We start from the raw sequence: 8,375 nt of genomic DNA, 5'->3' as shown, positions 1-8,375 counted from the left end.
GGAAAGAAAAATGATGGCACTGTTATTCCTCTCCTCTCTGACAGATTCGATATGTCATCTGTTGTTAAACAAATCCATGTCATGTTCAAACAAAGCTATTCACTGAGTCTGTTTAATGTTCGCATCAGTTCCTCACGTTGAGATTAAACACACGTCAGTAGCGTAAGGAGATATCGGATATCTTTTATGGAAGTTCTACAATATTCACCACTGTGCAAAAGTCACAAAATTTTCACTCATTTTCAGGCAAGTCTTTCTATCTGACCATTTCAGAGGGTTGTTTTTTTGTGTTTGTTTCTTTTTTCAACCACCTATGAATCATTCAAGCATAGAAAAGGCACCCAACTCCAGGGATGAACCAGTGCTGTGTACACATAACAAACAACAGCAAAAGAAATTTAAATTGTATCTGTAGGCACTTTGTTACCAGCACACTGGTGCAAAAACACATAATTTGTTTCCATTTTTCCATTTCTTTAGCCAATTCTATGAAAATACCAACGATAACACAGTTTGACAGGAATAAAATAGTAGTATTTTTGCACTAACAAGGTTATTTCCAAAGACCTATTATCTAAAACTTAGCATATCAAGGCAAGGTGTGAATTGTCTCCTTAAAACATCTGAAGAAACTAAGCAGGTCAGGGAAAAAGCGGCAGGCCTAAAAACTATCTACAGCACATGAACAGTATTTGAAAGTCTGCTCATCACCACTGCTATAAAAGTATATCTGGAAAGAGAAATACACAATGAATGCCCTTCAAAAAGCCTGGAGAACTAACTTTACAGAAATTATAGGAAAGCTTGCCTGAGATAGTTCAGACTGTGTTGAAGAATAAAGATGGTCGTACTAAATATTGAATATTTACAAATTCTTTGCCCATTTTTTGTCTCATATACTGTATTTCAATATCACATTTCTCCCTGATGAAACACAGTAAAGAAATGGAGGGTGTTTTTCAGTCTAAAAGGATCTTCTCCAAATATCTTTGCATTTCTGATTGAAATCTGGACTATATGTGCTTAATTTCAGCTATTTACAAACCATGGCAGTGGCAGTGGTAAAAACAGGTGTTGATGTGTAGTTTTGTATCTGTTAGAAATCTCATTCTAAATCAGAGTTGTCCACAATTAAAGGCTCTGGCAGCAGTTAAGATGCTCACAAGCCTCCAGCTGAGTGCTGCGCTGGGAGCGAGGGGGTCACCTCTAAAATTGATTGTATATGCATGCAGTGAACAGCAGCTCAGAACGCCTGGCTTTCTGGGTGATGTTCTGCCTGGGGACTGCATAGTTTTCCCAGGAGACTTGTTCCTCCCAGTCACCCCTCGAGGGGGTGATTGTCTAGTAGTGTCACATTTATGTCAGTATGGCTTCATTATTCACCTTCTCTCGCAGCGCACCCTTTTAGAGAACATCTCGTATGCAGACGGGGAAAGACACGTGTGCCACGGACAGTTATTTTTATCATGAGATGGAGCTTATTAAGTCAACATGTCAACCTGAAAGCATCTGCAGCTAATGGGCTTCCATCAGCATGAAAGATGGATTGATAAATATCAAAGATGAAGGAAGACAAGAGCAGAGGCGGCTTGATAGTAATCATAATATGGAGCATCATTTAAATGGTGATGGCTGTTTTGGCGCACAGATCAGATATGCATGGATCAAAGAGTCATCACGGTTCACTAAACAAAATTATCAGGCTGCTTTTAATTATTCTATCTCCCAGGAGAAGGATTTATATTAGGAGCTTAAATAATCAATCATAATGCAATGACGTAGGCTGTGTTTATGTGCTAGCAGGATATATGGAACCAAAGGTTTATTTTTTTGCTGCTTATAGTTACAATGTTTTAAAAGATGTTCCAACAAATCTCATTTCTGAGCACTAAATCATCTGACCATCTGTGCGGTTTTCAGTTGGTGCTCCATGTGAAATGTTATTCTTGTTGCGGTCCCTGCAAAACAGGAGCTCATGCACAAATACTGACTTCACTGCGTTTTTATCTCCCGCTATCAATTTTTAAATGCACCATAAACCGCAACCCCCAGCTCCTAAGTAAGAAAGTCCTGAGTGTATTTTCTTGATTCATTAACCTGTGAAAGTGGCTGTAGAGGATGATGAAGAGCTCCTCCGAGACACTCTCCCCTCTAGCTAAACCAAAAGCCTCTTCTGAATTGTTTCATCCAAATAGAAACACTCAATCTTCAAGACAGCTTGGTCAAAACGCTGCACTCTAACTGTGAGCGCGGGCCACCTGTAGTTGTTACAGATACACTTATACCAAACAGAGCTGACAAAATGACGTGTAATTGATACTTGAATCATTTTATAGTTTTCCAAACTCCTCATATAACCTCATAGTGTCCTCTTTTTTTTAAAAAAAAAAAAGGAGAAAAACAAGGTGCACGACATGATCTCTGTAAAGGTAATGCTTTTAATATTCAGATAAAAATGCAGCAGAGAGAGAGGGAAATGCCTGAATACAAATATAAATTATTTACACACAGCACATGGTATTTATAACAATAATGGAGCATGATTTTTTTTGTCTGGATTTTTAAACAATGGATCCTTGATTACAGAATGTTTTATGGGAAAGTTGGTGACTCATTTAGCCAGCAGCCATTGCTTTGTTGGTGACTTTGTCACTTGTTGGCATGTGTGATTTTGTGCAACCGCTGACTGTATATCTTTAATTTGGGGCTTTGTAATATTGGCTGTTTTCACACAAAACCTCCTGTAAACGTCAATGGAATTAAACCAGAAATCAAAGCATTGTCTAAAGTTTTCATTTTTACATCTATCTACTGGAAATACTCTGCATGGTTTATCCAAAGGAGTTTGTGTAGCAGGACTCAGGAGGACTGTGCTAACTATTACCTACATTATTCTAACATTGGTGCAGTCATAGAGGGTTTGTACTAGGGAGCTGGTAGGTTAAAGACTGTTTAATGTACTTGATGCCTGCCTTCCCATGTGTACTGCTACAGAGGTTAATAATAAGGAAACTGCTACTACAAATTAGTTTTTGACCACGACTGTAAACATCCTGATCTGCTGCAGATTTAGGATGTTTTATCAACCTGAGTCTATGTGGTTTACATAGCTTTAGAGGCCAGCAGCATGGCCATTTGAGGAACTTCAGTATTTGTCATTTTTTGAAAATGACAAATACTGAAAATGGCACAATTATAGGCCCTGTCCTCATTTACATGGGCATTTTCTATCCGTTTTGACCTTTAGTTCACACAGAAATCTGCATTTTAGGTTGCTTAAAAACTTCTTCCAGGGTGGGGACTTCTGTGTTTAACGTGTGGACAAGTAAAATAAAGATAGTTATATTGGGAAGTCAAGGACTTAACCTTTAATGCTCTTTTTTGGACAGACTACATGCCTGTAGTTTGTAGACTTCTGCTTAGCCAGCATTTCTGTTAGGTTAGGGTTAAATTACCACCTGTTGCTTGATAGGTCATTCAAATCCCATAATGTTGCCAGATTATCTGTCCTTCAGGTAATGGCGGGGCTGGAGTTGATCCCTAATGTCATAAGGCAAGAGGAGATTACCAATCTATTGCAGCATTAACATAAAGAGACAGACATTGGTCATTTTAGAGTTACCAATTAACCTAATGTGTTTATCCAGAGGAAGCCAGAGTCCCCGGAGAGAATCCACACAGACACAAAGAGAACATGCAAACTCAACACAGAGACGCTCCAGTCAGCCAGTGGCTTTGAACCCAGAACCTACTTGCTGTGAGATGATCATGCTGTGCTGACCCTACATTGTACCATCTACACATATAATATGCCTAAATCTGAAATGGAAATGATCGCACATGTTTTAATTTCATCATAGCTTGATTATTGTAATTCTTTGTTGCTGTGTTCGCTTTCATTTGTTTCAGAATCGTGCTGCTGTGCTTTTCACCAGGTTTTCTAAGAGTCCCATCAATGACACCAATTTTGCCTTATTTACACTATCTCCCTATAAAGTTTAAGATTCAGGTTTTGGTGAACACTTAAGAGCTCTTCGTGGTCTGATGCCTCCTTGTATTGATTAACTTCTACATGCATATGCAACTTCAAGGCCTCTGGGGTTAGCTGATCCGTGCTTGTTGGTGGTACCTTGGACCTTCAAAGTTGTGAAACTCACTTCCATTGGTTTTAAGTGGACGCCGTTGATGACTTAAATTGGGAAATTCAATCCATTTATATAGTTTTGATTGATGTATCTTATTTTTATTGTACAGCACTTTGTGACTTTTGTTCTTGAGAAGCAAGAAAACCTTTTATTGTCATTGTACATGTACAAAGAAATTGTGGATTTTCCTTAGATTTTCTCCCCAGGCTCTTCATCCATATGTCAATGACATGGTGTTAGCTTCATATCTCCTTGAAACTAACTCGCTGTCATTTTCATGGGGAAAGATGGAAAGGCAGAGATTTCTGCTGAGATGTCTCTAAAGCACCTGGACATATCACTCTCTTTCAGTGGGACCATCAAGCCTCCGGGGCTCTCTGAGATGCCACCGGGTGCGTTGATTGATTCCTCCCTCAGAGATTAATCTAGACATTGACTGTGGAGTGTGAGTGTTAGAGTGTGTCTGGGTGTTTAAGTCTGAGAGAGAGAGAGAGGCTGTGTCTGATAGAGCCAGAGCCAGTAGGCTTGGTGATCTACACTCTGTTTAGATCCTCATTTCCCAGAGTTCATAGCTCTCCTCCATCAACCTGCAGGCAGAGAGCCAAGCTTTTGCTCTCTTCTCCATGGTGGTCTAATTCATCCTCACTTAGGAAAGGTAAAGGCAGGCTCTGTCTTTCTCAACAGGTCTAAAGGCAACACTTCCCCCCCACACACTTTGCTTTAATCCTACCTTTTTTGTTTGTTTTATCTTTGATTTATTATGTGATTTTTTTTATTTATGTAATGGAAAATAAAAAAAGAGCCTCAGCCTCTGAAGAATTTCCTCAAGCAAAGGTTAAGTAGTTCAAAATGAAGCAAAGGGAAGAAAACAACCTTATTACAAGACACGTGCAACCACCCACATTCAAGTAGGCTTACACACACACACACACGCGCGCATGCACACACACATTCAGGACTGCGTGCACAGTTGCACTCCCACACACACTGTTAAAGTCTCTCATTTGAAAGCAGATGAGCCTCTGCCTAACAGTTGCACAGTTTAAATAAGCCAGATTCTAAATAAAGTGTCTGTCTTTCTCCTAAGCAGATGGTAATGAAATTAGGCCTTCTTTCTTTTTTTTTTTTAAGTCATTCCATTCTGGGTAAGTAGTGTATAGGTGCAGCTGGGACAGGTGTGTGGGTAAAACAGTGCCAGGGGCGTAGTGCATATATCTACTTCATTGTATCCAGCTGTGCATTCATAGTTCTGGCAGATATGAACTGCAGTGACACGCACAGATGGCCGTTCACAGCTCATGACAAATCTGGCTGGATTTGTGTCAAGGGGGTAGAATTAAGCGATGGTAATAGCAGATTTTAATACTTGTGACAAATGATCAAATATTGCTGATAGGCCCCACTTGCATTTAGTCCAATTTCTTTCCCCCATAGGGAAAGAACTGTATATTTCAAAAAGCTTAAGAGATGATAAAATATTGCTACTATTCTGCATTCATTTCCCAGCTAATTATTGTTTGCAGGATTTATTAGGTTATTGGTGAGTTTAGAGGCAATGCTATTATGCCTAACTGGAGATGGACACAGTTGGAGTCAGTGTTTGCGCATTGCTTGATTCATATACATCTGTACTGTTTATAGAGCTGCCAAGTTTACTGCCTTGAATAAGCAACGGTAAGCAAACACATGATTTCATAACAGCTATGACTGTATGGTAGGATCAGCAACAAAAATAGTGTAGCTCTATTGATTGCTGGGCTTATTATTTTAAAAAAAGAAAAGAAAAAATAAGTCCTGTTTAACCACAAAAATGCATTAGGGATTTGGGATCCATAAGAAACTGTCTGTGTTCTTTTTTTTTTTTGACTCGCTGCAGTTTTATTAAGAGTTTGATGTTACCTGGAGCTGGGGTGCATCCTCAACGTTGTCCTTGTTTCTTCTATATTCTTTTATCTGTTCAAAAGATGCACTTGTTTTGACTGTAATTCTCTCCACACCTTTACCCAATTATTACTGCAAAACTGTTGAATAAAATTGTAGTTTTGATTTTTGTTTAAGTTGTGGTTAAAGTCCTGACAGAACTGTGAGAAGCAGTCTTTTTTGAAAGGCCAGATGGGTTACATTACAGCAGTATATCATCTGCTTTTGATGAGATCTTTTTTTCCACTGTTCTCTGTAGAGTGAAATTACTTGACCTTGCTGTAATTTAAAGGTGAAAAGAAAGAAAGCAACCACTCTAATGTGCAGCATGGCTCTTAATCACATGGGTTCTTACTTCATTTTGTCAGTAGAAAATTCTGCTTTTGCTGGTAGAGTTTGTTTTACTAGGTTATAACACAGTCATAGCAGATAATAATAGTAATAATAATAATAATAATAATGATAAATATGAATGAAATATGCATCAAACAAAACTTAGGCCACAAGTAGTGAAATGCTGCCCATCTTGTGCACTTTTCCTTCTTTGTAATTAGAGAGTTGTTGTATGCCACATTAGAGGCTTTAGTGACAAATGACTTAACGAGCTACACAGGGAGTCCTAATTATTCTGCAATTAGAAATGTAATTATGGGTTGCTCCAACAGCTTGCTTGCTAGCAGTGTGAGGGAGCAGAGGCAGAGCCAGTATCACATTTAACCGTTTGCTAATCTGTCACACACGGAGAGGTAGACAGTGCCCCAATCTTTAAACCTGTGGCCTAACCTGGATGGAGTTACGTCACAGAGCCCTGTAATCCATCAGTGCACAGGCAAACTAGATTTTAAAAAGCCCTGGCCCAATGTGATAGATTCATAACGCAGGATTAAATACTGCGTATGCATAGATGTGCGCATATATTTATAATCATAATGTCTCCTAACCTTCCGGGAAGTTGCAGTGACATAATGGAGAGGTAATAGGTTGAAACTGGATTTCTCTGAGCCTGTCTATGTTATTCAATAAGCAAATTTACATTAGGCACTACATTATCATGTTAATCAGGTAATGAGGTTCAACATGTAGCTTCTAGTTAAATAGTAATGGAAATGTAGAGAAGCAGGGATCTTATTATAGTCTCTTCCTGTTTTACAAAACAAGCTCTTCTACACCGTTTCTGAGAGCGGTCCTTTGGCGTTCTTGGTAGAGAGAGGTCATAGGGCAGAATGCATTAAACCACCACATTTAGCAGCTGCAAGAGAGTGCCTGGTCGTGTTTTCATTTTGTGAGTTTGTCTGTGAGTGTTATCAGGGCAGAGGTTTGCCCTGAAAACTATAACCAGAGGTACTGCAAAAGCATTTGAGTGTACTTTGACTGGTATTTATATGTATATCAGTCAGAGGGCAGATTTTGTCCACATGCCTCAATGTGTGCAAGCTGCAGTTACAAGTTTCCTGGTGAGTAGATGACACTATAATGAAGCCAGAATGTAAAGATGGGTATGAACTCACTGGCGTTTCTGCTCGTGTGATGCCATTTTAAGGCAATCTAGGACTCACAAATGTTGTCATCTTCTATCCATCCATCCATTCTCTTGTTCTTTTCCAATTCAGGGGTTATCTCAGGTGCCATAGGGCAAAAGGTTGGGTACACCCTTGACAGGTTGTCAACCATTCACACCCACATTTACACCAAGGGCCAATTTATAATCACAATTTAACTTAACCCCATTAGTGGCATGTCTTTGGACTGTGGGAAGAAGCAAGAGTACCTGGAGAGAATGCACGCAGACATGGGGAGAACATGCAAACTCCACACAGGCCCACAGCTGTCATCGTATATGTTAGTCTACATTTTGAATTGTTCAGCCAGCTGAAATTCCCCTGGTTCCCTTATTACACTGTTAGAGCATTCCTGCTGCCTCAAAGCAAATTAAATGCAAATTACATGAGCGGGCTGTTCATCCTTTCAGGGTCAGTGTTTGTGTTTGTGCCATGCTCGCAGGCAGTGCTGGGGCCAATGCACTACAGTACTAGTTGTAGTGAGTAACTCGTGCCAGTGATGGCAGATGAGGGCTAAGAGGGTATAGCCCTACAAACCCCACCCTGAGCTCTGGATGACCTGCCAACCTGGCAACCTTACTATCCCATGTACCGTTCCAGGGCTCAGCCTCTTTGAAAGCTGTGAGTTGTAGTTTAAATTCCCGTACATGTTTGTAAGACCTGTGAGAGGCCCACAGTTTGTGTTTCACAAGCTGCTTAAAGGGAGATTTATTATGAATCTTTCCAGTGTCGTAAACCTGGTTAAAACATC

The sequence above is a fragment of the Oreochromis aureus genome, linkage group 2 (genome assembly GCF_013358895.1).
Source record: "Oreochromis aureus strain Israel breed Guangdong linkage group 2, ZZ_aureus, whole genome shotgun sequence".
Taxonomy (NCBI): domain Eukaryota; kingdom Metazoa; phylum Chordata; class Actinopteri; order Cichliformes; family Cichlidae; genus Oreochromis; species Oreochromis aureus.
This window is presented reverse-complemented; position numbering follows the sequence as displayed.